This window comes from Chelonia mydas, chromosome 6 (genome assembly GCF_015237465.2).
Source record: "Chelonia mydas isolate rCheMyd1 chromosome 6, rCheMyd1.pri.v2, whole genome shotgun sequence".
In the NCBI taxonomy this organism is placed as follows: domain Eukaryota; kingdom Metazoa; phylum Chordata; order Testudines; family Cheloniidae; genus Chelonia; species Chelonia mydas.
Window position 1 is genome coordinate 92,667,356 of NC_051246.2, and position 15,138 is coordinate 92,682,493.

Here is a 15,138-nt window from a genome sequence, read left to right on the forward strand (position 1 = left end):
TGGCTGCAGAACTTTCGGATGTGCAAGGCAACACGCCTGGATCTGTGTGCTGAGCTTGCCCCAGCCCTCCAGTGCAGGGACCCCAAAATGAGAGCTGCACTGACAGCGGAGAAGCGAGTGGTGATTGCACTGTGGAAGCTGTGGATCACTTGATGATTTACCTGTTCTGTTCATCCCCTCTGAAGCACCTGGCATTTGCCAGTGTCAGAAGAGAGCATACTGGGCTAGATGGACATTTGGTCTGACCCAGGGTGGCCGTTCTTATGTTCTAACTTGCAACACCAGATTGCTACAGGCCAGTCAGAATCAATTTGGAGTCAGGAAATCCACTGCAGGAGCCATTGTCATACAAGTGTGAAGGGCCATTAGTCACCTTCTGCTATGCAGGACCATGACTCTCAGCAGCGTGCAGAACACAGTGTATGGCTTTGCAGCTGTGCGGTTCCCGAACTGTGGTGGAGCGCTAGACAACACACATATCCCTATTTTGGCACCAGACCACCTTGCAGTAGGCAGATATGCTCATATCTTTAAGAGCCAGGACTGTTCAGAAAGTTATAAGCAGGGACTTTCTCTCCTGACTGGCAGATTATCATTGGCAATGTTGACCCAGCCTACCTCTTGCTCCCCTGGCTCATGAAGCTGTTCACTGACCATGTCGACAGCACCAAGGAATGATTCTACTACCAGCTCAGCAGATGCAGAATGACAGTCGAATGTGCTTTTGGTCATTTGAAGGGTCGCTGGCATTGTCTACTCACAACATTGGGCCTCATAAAAAAATATCCCAATGATTATAACTGCTTGCTGAGTCCTTCATAATATCTGTGAAGCAAAGGGAGGAAAGTTTCCATCAGGGTGGAAAGCAAGGCAAGGGGGAGCAGCTGTCTGCTGAATTTGAACAGCCAGACACAAGGGCTATTAGAAGAACTCAGCATGGAGACATATGGCTCAGAGAGGCTTTGAAAGACCATTTTAATAGTGCGCTAGAGTAGTGTGTGTTGTTGTAGTGTGCTCTACCTGACCCTGCTCTTTTGTGGCCTGGTAGGAATTGTGTGGCTATTGCTGCACAGGCAGAAATATAACATTATCAGTGCACCTATTCATTTATCCTGTGAGCTGTGTGACACTGTGCAGTAACAGATAATTGGTTGCTTTCAGAACTGCTGAGCATTTGGAAGTATATGTTGTGAACTAATAAAGATGAATTATGTTCCAAATAACATAATTTTATTCTGTAATGAAACCAGTGCAAAATATGTGCAAATATACCTAAAACTTAATAGATTAAGAGAACTGAATTTATGAAGGGGAAAGAACATTCCTGTGCACTTCAGCTATCTATACACCAACCATGGCTTTCATGGGTCAGTGCATGTCAAGCTGTGATTGTCTTTACTGTCCCCCAAGGTGGAATGATAGGCATAGTGCAGTGACCCTGGATGCCATATGGAATGTGGAAGGGGGTGTCGGAAGGTCCTGATATTGAGTTCTCAATGGGCTGCAGAGGGAAGTGAGCTTGGGATTGTTGAACCTGCAGGTCCACCAGGGTCTGCAGCATCTGTGTTGAAGCCCCATTATATTCCGGTGCATCTCCCCTCTCCTTTTCCTGCTGGGACTCCCAGGCCTTTCTTCTCTCTGCTCTTTCCTTTTCCAGGCTATCCAAAATGTTCATCCTCCAGCTCCTGTGCTCAGTCTGATGCAGCACTGGCTTGCAGGATCTCACTGAACACGTCATCCTGAATCCTCTTCTTCCCCCTCCTTATCTGGTTCAGCCATTCTGCAGATGTGGAGGGGGAGACCCTGAAGGACCCAGTAGCAGCAGCTGCAGATAAAACACCCAGAGGTACCATTGTCAGTCTATTCACTATGGAAAGCTAAACTTAAGATGTTTAACTTACTCCTCTTGTTCCCCTAAAGTTTTAAGCACTATGTTCTCACTTCTGCTTGGGATTGCTTGTGCACGGTGCCAGTCACTGCACCAGCATTGGTGAATATGGCCCCCCGTGGACTGGGGACATGAGGAGGGAATTGCTTGGTTGCAGGAAACTAGTAGTAGTATAGGGCAATGTCACTCAATAGTGGCACTGTTTTCCACAGGCGGTGATGATTTTAGCTGATATCTCACTCCTGAGGTTCACAAAGGCAGAGAGAGCACAGCTGCTGCTGGTATCCTGATGCCGCCAGGGCCCGTCTGCTGCTAGCCTGTGTACTGCAATGGTGCCTGCTGAAGTTATCACTGAGTGGTGTGGGAAAGTGTCCAACCATGGAGGAAGAAATAAGGCAGCCAAACCTATAAACCTTCTGCAGAGGATTGCAGAGTACCTCCATGAAAGTTTCATTGAGATCTCTCAGGAGGATTCAAAGAACTTCCCTGTGTACATAAACTGTTCTGCATGGCCCCCTATCCCTAATTCTAGAGGGGAATGAAAAGCTGATAGCAACTCTCCCTCTCTTGGTTGTACCATTACCTCTTCTAGCCTGAGTAAAGTAATTAAAAGTCAAAAGATGTGTCCTGCTACTTTGGGAGTTCCATCCCTGTAACTGAAAATGTATCTACACACTTACCCAAGGTTCCTTCCCCTGCACTGGGCTTGCCCATGTTTGACTGGCTGGACTGTGATGGAGTCAAAAACAGGTCCTGGCTTTCTGCACAGCTGGATTCCCTGGTTGCCCGTCCCCCATACTCCACCTCCTCCTCCTTGCTGTTCATGGCAGGGGTCTGTGACTGGGGCTCCTCGGAGGTAACCACAGTGCTGTGTAGGGTGGTAGTGGGGTCTCCATTGAGTATGTCATGCATCTCTTTGTAAAAGCAGCAGGTCTGCGGCTCAGCATCAGATCACTTGTTGGCCTCCCTGACCTTCTGGTATGTTTGCCTCAGCTCCTTTGCTTTCGCACAACACTGCTCCTGGTCACTGTCAGACCCCGTCTCCTGCATCCCCAGACAATCTGCTTGTAGATGTCAACATTTCTATGGCCGGTTTGGAGCTGTGCCTGCCCAGCGTCTTCTCCCCACAGGCCTAGGGCCTCCTGACTACTCCAGGCAAGAAATGGCATGGTCAGCTGGGCAGTTGCACTTTACAATGGAGAGTTGCTAGGTGCGCTCACTAAGCCAGGCAATCAGAAAAAGGAATTTTAAAAAATCGCAGGGCTTTAAAGGGGAGGGAGTGCTTCTGGTCTCTGTAACTCCTGGGCAGTGGAGTTCACAATGGTGACCAGAGTGGTCAGTATGGGGCATTGTGGGAAAGCTGCTGGAGGACACTTAGTCAACTTAAGTAATGCAGTGTCTATACATGCATTGCATTTACTTAAGTACATTGACCGTGGCTTTGCACTGCTCGGGGAGGTGGTGTTACTATGTTGGCATAACAGGGTGCTTACAGCAGTGGGAGACCAATGTAAGTGTGTAGACACATGCACACCATGGTCAATGCGAGCTGCCTTGCATTGAGTTAACTTTGAAGTGTAGACCAGGCCTATAACTGACCTGACACAAAGCTGAGAGATATGGGATTTGCTCAAGTTATGGGCTTTTCTACACAAGGAAAAATCAGACATGTTTTTGACCACCGGCACAGCTCCATTGATGGGAGCCGTACTGCAGACAGTGCTGCTCAGAGACGGTGGTAAAAACCCCTGTGCCGAGCTACTTCAGCTACAGGATTACTACAGCTTCCACCAGTGGTCTCGTGAATGAGGCTGCACCAGTGGGAAATTCCAGGTCCAAATTTTGCCAACGTGTACACAGCAGAGTGTCCGAAGATGTAAAAAAAAAGTCCTGACCACCTGTAGTCATTATATATCATCTGAGGATATTCTGGAGAATATGGTGTTAATCCTGGTGTCCATGTCAAATCCAATCTGAATAGCCTATAAAACACTACAGTATTCTACAGTAATCCAACCATTTACAATCATGTTTCATGATGGCTTGTGCCATTATTATGGTACACTGTATTATAATTTTATAAGGCCAAATATGCTCTGCCTATCAAAATCTCCTGTGTAGTTTCAGTTGGATACAGAATTCTTCTTCACTTCCTGTTCTAGGTGGTTGTATATGTAACTGTGCACTGTTAAACAGCTGTTGCCTTCCATTTGAGAGGTGGTTGCATTCCAGTCGAGGGTGAAGTGATCCTTTAGGAATAAAGGTTCTATACCGGTAGAAAATAGATTATATTTTAGGTGAAAACCTTGCCAAAGTAACTGGCTTCTTTGTCCCTTTGTCTTTTCGAACATATTCTATAAGTAGAGAAGGTATCTGTGTGACATTTAGCACAGGTGTTTTTGATGAGATGAACACTTCCTATATCAGATTGACCATTCTGTTAATCCCTAAAGTAAAGGATGGTGCTGTGTGGTTACCCATGCTGCCGGCCACATGTGTTCTAGCAGTGGAAATCATCAGGATCTCATGGTCACTGAGCACTCCATGGAAGGCAGGGGATGTCCTGAGACACGTTTTAGATGCATATCTGTGAGCTTGTCCTGGATGATAATAAAGTTCATTGCATGACATGCATCTTCCTTGCTGGTTCTCCCCAGTCCTACTGCTAGTCTAGATATTCCCCCCATAATCCACTAACATGCTCATTAAAACTACTGTAATTTTCAGACATCCCTGCAGTTAGTCTTTCACTGCTGGAAGCATCAGCACAAATATTATTTACCTAGTCAATAGGTCAAATGCTCAGCCTGGAACTTCTTCTAATCTGTCAGAAGTTGAAGAACAGGCCTTCTGCCATAAAAAGATAGGAAAGGATTGGGTTGGATCTCTGGCCTCCATGTCATGAAGTATTAGCAATCTCCAGGCAGGCTGTTCACAGGGAAGTATATAATTTGTTTTAAACACACACAAAGGAGAGAGAAACACATTTTCCACAGCTTGAATGGGCACAAATCCCCATATGCAGGGGCATAAGAAAGAGATGCACACGCAGAGAGGACATTGGGCATGCTCAGAGCATGTGTGTGTCAAAGGACAGGTATGTGCTAATTAGTGAGCAGGGACATGGCCTCATCAATAGGGATACTGCACCTATTTTCAGAATTTTGTGGGTACACTTTGTGCCCCAAAACTGGGGTGTTTGAAGCAGGTGCGGGCCTGCAGGTACATGTGGAGATCTTCAGTGAGACCTCCCTTGGATGCTGGAACAGATGCTGAGGTTCGTAAGAGGCAGCAACTGAAGTAGGGAGAAGAATGTGGAAAGACAATGAATCAGGAAAGATTTGGGGTGGTTAGTAGGAAGAAAGTGGGGAACAGACAGGGTTCCAGGATGGAGGGGCTGGGGCAGGAGATTGGGGTGTAGGAGTGAGCTCCGGTCTGGTGCAGAGTGTTGGGGTGCAGGGGAGTGTGAGGGGTGTGGGCCCTGGGAGGGAGTTTGGTGCAGGAGGGGGCTCTGGGCTAGGGCAGAGCATTGGGGTGCAGGAGGGGGGTGCAGGGTGTGGGAAGGAGTTTTGGTGCAGGAGGGGGTTCTGACCTGGGGCAGGGGGTTGGGGTGTGGGAGGGAGTGCGAGACGCAGGCTCTGGTGCCCGGGTGGCTCCCAGCTGGCGGCGCAGCAGGGCTCAGGCAGGCTCCCGGAGCGGCTGGCTGCTAGCACCATGGCATGTCTCTGCACGCCCCTTGGCCAGTGGGAGCTGCACGCCCCTTGGCCAATGGGAGTTTCTGGCCAATGGGAGCTGTGAGGACGGTGCTGGGGGCGGAGGCAGTGCGCGGAGCCACCTTCTCCCCTACCCCCAGCAGGGTCGCACAGAGACATGCCAGCAGCAGCCGGCCACTTCCAGGGGTGGCGTGAGGCCATGGCAGGCAGGCAGCCTGCCTGAGTGCTCCGCTGCACTGCGGGACTTTTAGCAGCCTGGAGATCACAAGGGGGCAGCCAAAGAGCCTGGCAGGCCAGACAGAAATGTTAGATGGGCCAGATCCAGCCCACAGGCTGTATTTTGCGCACCCCGATCTAGAGACATGCATGATCTGGGCCAGAGTCAGGAAGGAGCAATCCCTCCAGGGATTGTCTGCAGCCCAGCCAGGACTTCCTGCCTTTCATGTGGCACTGATCCCAGAGGGGGCTTTATGGGTGGGGAGGGTGAGCTGGAGTTCTATTCATTTGGGAAGCAGGATGTGATAGAGAATGTGCCAGTTTAGAGCTAATGTCAAGATATAAGACCAAGATTTTCCTAAATGACTAGTGGTTTTGAGTGCCTTAGTTTTCAGGAGTCCAACCTGAGAAGTCTCCAAAGGGCCTTGACTTTCAGAGGCCCAGTGTTCTGCACTTTCTGAAAATCAGGGCCCCTTAAGGCATCTCCAGGTGGGGACCCAAACACCGAGGTTCCCAAAATCACTAGTCACTTTTGACAATCTTGGCCAGTAACTTGAAAATGTACCTAATTCTCACGCAGAATCCCTGAGCGTGGTTCTCCCCTGACGTGCGCTCTGTGTCACTATTTATATCTGTGCAAAGCAGGTGCAAAACTGGATCAGAACAGGAGCATTTCATGGCCACTCTGTACAGAGGTAAAAGATGTCAGAGACTGCAAGGCAGGAGAAAGTCAAGCCCCCTGGGCCTGGAAGATACCGTGAGACTGACACCAGCTCTATGCTACACTTGAGTAAGTTCAAGAGTTGAATGACTTTTCCCTTGTTTTTGTCTATTACAGGAGCTGAAGGAGACGACAGCGCAAGAAGTGAGAGACATTTCAAAAACTCTCTTGTCTAAAGTTATGATGACTTATTTTTTGTATTGTGGCAGTTCTAGGAGCCCCCAGACTGGGACCAGGGCCCCGTTTCTAGTGAGGTTTTATTTAATTATATGGCCTGTTCCAGCAGAGCAGAGATGAACTGAGTGATGCCTTTTGACTCCTTTCAGGCCTGCCAGGATTGGGCAAAGGAGTGCAAGAGAGAGGGAAGGGCACAGAGAGAGCAGGCCCCATTACAGAACCCCTGTGCTGTCTGTGCACACTAAGACTGTGGACCTGGCTCTTCTCAGGCCTAACTTTCAAATTGCTTAATTTCAGCCACGGGGTTTTTGAAAACAGGCACCATTTCAGAGAGCAGAAAAGCAGCTGCCTGCAGGCTCCACTGCCAGTGGGTAAAGGACCCTTTGAAAGTTTAGCCCCATGTAGGTAAGGATTGAAAAAGCAAAAGCAGGGGGTTGGGAATGGCACAGGGAGCCTTTCGCCCCTAAGTCATTGGCTCCAAGCTGTCCCAGGACCCTTGTAGCTCAGACATGTTACCACGATGGCAATTCCGGTAGAGGGGCTGTCCTGGGAGGCTGGGCGTGTGAGAATCCTTCCCCTGGGTCAGTCAGGATTGCAGGGCAGAGAGAGAAGCTCCCCTTCTCAGAGCAGTCTCGCTCTCGGGCTCTGTAACTGGACCTCTTGTGCAAGGCTGACCTGACCGGGGACTGACAATGAACAGAACTGTGAGCAAAGTGTATTAAACCCCTTCTCCTAGGGATGACGTGGGGAAATAGACAGGTTTGCTGTGGAGGAATGACCATGTTACCAGACACCTGATATCTCGGGCTGTGGAGAAGGTGCTACATTTGACACCCTTTTGGCAAGAGGGAGCACAAAGAGCGAGGCCTTAACTTGGGGCCTCCTCCATTCACATCAGTGACAAAACTCCCATTGACTTTAGTGGGAACAAGACTGGTCCCTTGATGAGCATCTTACCTTGGACAAGGTGACAGTCCGTTGTTTCTTGTGTGGAACACAATGCACCTGTGCTCTGTTATCTGCACCGGTTTGTTTTCAGGTGCAATTCAAGGGATTGTTTTTGACTGATAAAGCATTAAGGCCCTTACCCTCAAAGATATTTAGGTGCCTAACTTCCATGGGAGTTAGGTGTAGAGGTCTGCTCAGGCCTCATTTTAAAGTCTGACTCATACCTGAACCCGAGCTGAGCACAGCTAACCTGAACCTGACTTCAGTTTGGCCAGTCCTATTCAGACCAGATGCACCCCAAACCTGATACCTGCAGTCGGGCCCTGTTGGATAACAAGGCTCTAGTTAGGCACCTAAATAGCTTTGAGGATCTGAGCCTAAATGCTTTGAGTCCTGCACACCTTTGAAACCTCCGTTCTCCTCAGGTGATACCAGAGCAGATGAAAACACTTGAGTTAATAGCCCCTTGATTTAAAAAAGACAGGCCTTTGTCACTGGAACTTGCTCTTGTCTCACCCCACTTATTTCAACAGACCTCAAGTATGGTGTTCAGGGAATGTAGCAGGTTGATCTAGTCACTAAGGTGCTTGAGAAGTATATACATGGTGGCTGAAAGTTCTTATCCCTGACAGACTGGAAAGGTGAGTTTCCAGTTGATCACACTTTGTTTTGTAAGTTTTGGGAGGGAGAGGTTTATTGCACATGTGCCTAGGGCAGGGGTGGCCAAACTGTGGCTTGCGAGCCACATGCGGCTCTTTTACAGTTAAAGTGCGGCTCATGGAGCTCCCCAAATCCCCCCCCCCCCATTCTCCACCTACCAGACTGGGGGCAGGGAGCTTGGGGCTTCTGCCTTGCAGCAGGGCGGTGGGGCTAAGGCTTGCCCAGCAGGGAGGTTAGGTCTTGTGGCTTCAACCCCACGGGGCATGCTTTCTGGGGCTCAGGGTTTCAGCAGGAGCGGGGCTGAAGCACCGAGCCAAGACAGGTACCTCCCATGGGGCTGAAGCCCCAACACCCTCCTTCCCACAGGACTGAAGCCCCGAGCCCTGGCAGGCGCACCCGCTTCTTGAACTTCTGAAGATTGTTGTATGTGGCTCAAAGAGTCAGTAAGTTTGGCCATCCTTGGCCTAGAGCCTAGAATAAGTGCATTTTATAAACTGAAATAGATAAATATAAATAAGGGAGATGGGCCTTAACCAGAACCCAAGCTCCAAACCCCTTTTTGGACTATGGATCTTCAAAACTGGAGTCCTCCTCCAATCTCTTCATTAAATTTTACTGCAGGTTGTTTTGCTTGTGATGCAGAAGTACAGAGTCTAAATACCTTGGAAGTTCCTTAGATACTGTACATGCAATTCAGTTCAATGATGCTTCAGTGGCAAGACAAACTTCATGAGTGCTGTCCAAGTGTGAAAGAGATAGACCCCCCCTCAGGTATCTGTCTGGTCTGCCCAGCATGGGCCTTCACAGTACCTGGTGTACGATCTTCTGTGAATTACTGCTCTAGTGACAGGTTGTCCTGTAGTGATGCCATCTCTCTCCTTGTTTGCAAGGCCGGGCTATTCTCTTTATGAGTGTATCTAATAGAACGGTCTACGTTCAGATAATATGGTGAGGGGCACAGTATCAGAATTTAGACAGAACAGAAATAGAACAGGATGCACAAGAGTTTCCCTCATCACGTCTGTGTAAAAATTCATTCCTGATCATCTGGGGACACATATTTCTCACCCTCCCTTTTATACCTTTAGCTTCTGGTCCTTGCTTCTGTATCAGGTACACTGTCTGCCGTAGCTTTGCACTCTGGCGTGCCAGGTCTGTATAGGGGTCTGTAGCTGTTTAACTTGTGTGAGATTTGTCCTTCTCAGCGACTCACCTCTGGATGTTGAAATGCAGCCAGATTTTCAAACGTGGTCACAGACTGAGCCTCCCAGAGAGACCCAGTGACCGCTTACAGAAATGTAGGCCCCAATCTCGTCAACATTCTTCAGTGTTCGCCTGTGCGTTTGGTAATTTGCAGACAGTCCCTTAGCTGGGTAGGCTGGAGGCGGGGGCGAGTTGTAGGGCTGGGTTTCTGCAGCATTATTGCGGAAGGGAGGAGCTGAGGGGGAAGAGCCCTCAGGGCTCTCTGCGGCCGATCGTTTGCACCAAAGGGCTTGTGCTCCCTTTTCTGCTCATGTCAAAGCAGGGAAGCAGCTCTGATGGCCATGGGTCCCTGGGGGAGGGGTGGGCAATCATTGCACAGAGCGGATCGTTGCACACATACAAAACCACCAAGGCGGGGAGAGAAAAGGGAGCTGGTCTGGTCTGGGGTTTCTATTGCTGTTGCTAAAAGGGAGGAGCCCTTTATATTTGCAGCTGGTACTTTGCAGACTGTCGCTGCGTGGGTTTGTTGTGGTGCCCCTGCCCCCCCCACCCCCCGGGGTGTTTGCATAGACTGATGTAGTTAGCCCAGGTTCCTTGCCAGGTCCGGTTAGCTTGGGAGTGCTGCTGAGCCGGGAGGGAGGGGCAGAGAGATGATGTGGCTCCCTTGTGCAGCTGGTAGTTCGCAGACGGTCCCTTAGCAGGTGGGGCTGGCTTTCTGCTGCTGTTGATGGTGAGAAGGACTGAGATCTCAGCTGCCCTCTTGCAGGTAGGGAACAACATCTTTTCATCTCTCCCCTCAGCCTGAGCAAAGGGGGACGGTCAGCAGCAGCCATTCCATGCATGAATAGAGTGAGGATTTCAGAGGAGAAGCTCCAAAGGGCTGGCTGCCTTTAATTGATCCCACGGTTTCCTGGGGTAGTGGCTGAAATATGCAATATTATCATTTCTTGCGCAAGAAGAGGTGAGAGGGATCTGGACTAGGAGAAGTGGAGGAGATTGAGGGAGGGGATATTGTTCTATTTGGAGCGGGGATGTTCCCTTTGCTCAGTGGATGTGTTTTCTCCTATGCGTGTTGTTTTTAGCTCCTACTGAGTTAGTGGAGAAAAGGGGCCAAAATTGGGCTCAGACTATTAGATCATGTGGAACAGAATCTGATATCTCATTCCATGGCAGCATGCACTGGGTCAGAAGGACCTGGTGGAACAAGGTGCATTTAAAACAAAAAAATCAAGCCCCAAAAAAAAGGAAAAAGAGAGAGAGGGAGAATCTGTGTGTGTCCCCTATCGTTTGGTTGTAAGATCCTGACTGTAGGTGGGGAAGCATCCCTGTGGATCTTTGGGTGTTGGAAAGGGGCTGGAATTCTTTTCAGCTGGGTAAGTTAGGTAGAAAAACCCCAAAGTGCTGACAGAACATGTTGTTAATATCTCCTGCTAAAACCCTCCTTGTACAACGTGGCTGTGGCTGTCACTTACACACATGCCCATTCTTCTTAATGAGTTCACTGGAGGCACTCTGATGGCAACTTCTGTGACCTCTTGCTACTCCTTATCCTAGTGCCACATTTACCACTCCAAGAAAGCAGGAGGTGAATCCGGGATGCATATTGTTATAGTGATGGGGGTGATTTTTGCATAATTACACTCTTATCTCTACTTTTCTTTTCCATAGAGTGGTGGTGATAATAGTAACACTTATAGAGCTTTTCAGCCATAGATCCCAAAGCACTTGCTAAAGGCATGGGAGCAATGTTATCACAGATGGAGAAACTGAGGCATAGCCAGGTAAAGGGACTTCTCTGAAATCACACAATAAAGTCAGTGATAGAGCCAGGAATAGAGCTCCATTCTCTTGACTCCCAATCTGAGTCCTTGTACGTTGAAGGGTGCTGCCTCCTTCCCTTGATGGGAAATAAAATATCATGCTGCCTCCACTGTATCATTCTATGGCTTGTTGTCAGTTTCCCACATCGTCAGGGCTTCAAAATCCTCCTTCCTGGAGCTCTGTGCCTTGTGATATTGGAAATGCCAGGAAATGCTTCATGCTGGTGCTAAAAAGACTATTCTACCTCATTTCACATAAAAACACTGAACACTGAGAAACTGATGACTCCAGCTGAAAGTACCTGTGGGGTTGGGATGATCTAATGCTCTGGCCGAGCTGCTCACTCATGGCTTATGACTTCATCTAAAGCCATCCACAGATACGTAACGTCGCTGTCTCCCTTGCTTGCTACCTCATTCAGTGTAAGGAATGGCTATGGAGCAGTGTGTATTTATAATATATGATCATTTGCTAATCGATTATTATTGAGGAGGAACAGCCTTGTCTGGCCAAGGTTCTGTCTGTGTGGGTATCTCCTTTTAACTGTTTGGTGAAAATCTCACTGAATGACCAATGCCTTTGTGTTCTTGCATTCCAGACAGTTCCAGCAGAGAATGATGTTAGTGTGTAGATACAGGTTCTCCCTGCAAACTTGGCAATTCCACTGGGGGGGGGGGGGGGTGGCAAGTGAGGGAGGATTCTAAAATAAAGCTCAGAGACCCCCAAGGACTCAGCTGGGGAAGTTAGTCCCCTCCTTGAAACATGCAGGGGCTGAATGATGATGTTCCACTCCAGACGAGGCTGAATATCTGTGGGGGCTGAGTGATTCCTAGGTATGTGTCGTGTGGCATGAGAGGTGCTGTGGAAAAGTGCATGGAGAAAATACAGGAAAAAGAGTCAAACCAGAGCAGAAGGCTGTACAATGGACAGTTACAGCCCACTGAATCATGGGGTGGGGACAGGGAGAGCCCTGCTGGTCCATTGCTATACTGATGCTCCTCCGGCTAACATGTCTAAACTGGTATAGTGCAGGGGTGGAAAGGTGAGTGGACATGAGGAAAGCTCTCAGGAGGGAACTGTCTTAACTTGGTCCAGCATACATCCTCCTGCAAAGCAATGCAAAAATCTACCACTTTGTGGTCTCATCGGCAGCCAAAACGCACTTCCAGCCTCTCTGCAATTTTGATTCTCTGCCTTGTTTATGTAGCACCATCAAGGCCTTCCTGTGACTACAGTGTAACCATATCTGAATGCCTGTAAACCCTTCATTTTACGTAATAAAACTTGACACTTTGGTAGCATGTTCTCATCTTCAAAGATTGTCACAAACATTAACTAATTAATCCCCAGTTCAGGCATCACCAACAGCTGGAAGCATACAAAGATCCTGCAATGAGAGATTGTAATAACAGCCCTGGTGATCATTGTTAGTTATTATGTATGCAGAGCCAGAGGTGTGCACGGTGCTTTACAGACAAATTAAACATGACAGGTTTTTGCTCCAGGAGCTTCCAGTTTCAGTTAAACTAAACCAGATTTGAGACTGTCTCCCCCCTCTCATAGAAGGAGGGATTGTCAGTGTTGTTGAATATTACCCCATTTCTTCTAGAAAACACATCCCTCTTTAAATTGTGGTGTTTTAACAAAGATAGAGACAACTTTCTAACACCCACAACTGGATTTAATTGATATTAAACTAATCAGTCAGTCACATTAACTCTTATGAAAATATCAGTATTCTTGTGGTGTAAGAGTTTGCTATTCCATATGAGTGATATAAACAATATTGTGTTCTACATTCATCAATCTTGCCTTCCTAAAAGCAGCGCTTCTTTATGGTAAACATATTTACAGCAATTAAACTAGTGTCTTGTACCTCCACTTCGAGGAAAACATTGTATCACTTATGAGAGAGGCCTGAGGAAAAGCAGGTTTGATTTTAGATTATTACAAGACTGAGATTCACGTTTGTTCTAAGTTCGTAATTCCCCAGTTTCATAGATTCATAGATATTAAGGTCAGAAGGGACCATTATGATCATCTACTCTGACCTACTCTGGCACAATGCAGGCCACAGAATCTCACCCACCCACTCCTGCAATAAACCTCTCACCTATGACTGAGCTATTGAAGTCCTCAAATCATGGTTTAAAGACTTCAAGGTGCAGAGAATCCTCCAGCAACTGACCCGTGCCCCATGCTACAGAGGAAGGCAAAAAACTCCCAGGGCCTCTTCCAATCTGCCCTGGAGTTCAAAAAGTCTAGAATAAGTTTACCTGTGACATTTGATAAATGAAGAAATAGCCTGGAATCCATTGCTTGTTAAGCTCTGTGGGGATAATGTTTTCAGTTGAAAGGTCTAGAAGGTGTTTGGGGAGTGGAAAGTGGGTCTGATAATGGAATGTGGAGTCCATCAGGACTAAGGACCAGATTTGTAAAGGCATTTAGGTGTCTTGAGGTCCAGGCAGGCACTCAGTGTGATTTTCAAAGGTATCTAGATGCCCATCTCTGTGTTAAACCAATGGGAGTTTGGTGCCTAGGTGCTTTTAAAAATCCCACCAGGGTGCCTAAATACCTTTAAAAATCTAGCCCTGAGTCATCAGTTCACATGGAGCTCTGATTAGTAGTTTGACAGTGACAAAATACTGTTAGCAGGTGGTAACATTATTTATTAGTTTATAACAGAATCCCTCCCCTAGCTAATTATGCCTGAAGGAACACTTACTCTGTATTTCAGTAGCTCCTAGAGGCCCCAGCCAAGACTGGGGTCCCATTGTGCTAGGTGCTGTACGTAAACATAGCAAGGGACAAGCTCTTCAGAGCAGAATCTAAAGAGACAAGACACACGGAGTGGGAGGGGAACAGAGCCACAAAGGTGAAGTGGCAGGTTACTGGCAGAGCCAGGATTAGACCCCAGGTCTCCTCACTCCCAGTCTAGTGCTCTAGCTCTTAAATCACATTGCCTCCCCTGTGTAACTGGTAGTTACACAGACCTGTGATCACTGTTACTCATCCTCCTGTGTTTGTCACGCTCAGTTGCTGTGTCTCATCTTAGTCTACACACAAACATCGGACTACTTTCACTGCACGGGTATAGTTAAAGCCAAACAATCCCCCTAGTATGGATGCAGTTATACCTGTGCTTATTCCCCTTCCCTTCTGGGAATAAGTGATACTGGTATAAGCACCTTTATACTGGAATAACTTCGTCTCACCCCATCCAAATAATTATATGGGCATAAAATCTGTGTGTGGATCTTAAATCAAACTCCAAATCCTTCAGGATAGGGATAGTTAGCACAGCACCTGGCACAGTCCCAGCTGGGGCTTCAGAGCGCTACCACCATACAATTTACTACTAATAAAAGTGCCCCTCTAAGTGCCTGAGCTTGCCGCTCTCTTAGACTATCCCATGGCAGTCCTCTGCTATGCAGCACATAGATGTGTATTATCCTTGTGCTCAACATACAGAGAAATCCTTCAAACAAAAGCCAACATCAGCGTGACATTAAAGGGCTGGTGGGGCAGAGGCAGGAGCCAGGAATGTCAGGCTGAGGCAGATATTGGAGGCTGCCGCAACGGACATGATCGAAGCAACGAAGGAAGGGCACAGCAGCATCACAGAGGGAATTTCCCTGCCCTAGATGTGGGTGACAGGGTTCCTGCCAAAAGCTGCCTCTTCTCTTGTGTGGGTTCAGTTGGCTGTAGGAAGATTAAAGTGCTCTGAACTGCCTGGATGAGAGAGGACAATATAACCCCATGGGCTGCTCCTCTACTGACCATCAGCCACC

At 48.0% G+C, this 15,138-nt stretch overlaps 1 protein-coding gene across 4 annotated transcripts in view; it reads left to right on the forward strand.

Annotated features, from left to right (window-relative positions):
• Window positions 1-8,265: 8,265 nt before the first annotated feature.
• The window catches only part of TMEM63C (transmembrane protein 63C), a 78,891-nt gene continuing 72,018 nt past the window's right edge, over window positions 8,266-15,138 (forward strand). For 2 of the 4 annotated variants that reach the window (XM_007068814.4, XM_043549267.1), the window contains exon 1: window positions 10,009-10,292. The gene's annotated coding sequence lies outside the window, so the exon portion shown is untranslated. Of the gene's footprint in view, window positions 8,305-10,006; window positions 10,293-15,138 lie in introns of those variants that run through there. The other 2 variants (XM_043549269.1, XM_043549268.1) reach the window with 2 other exon arrangements.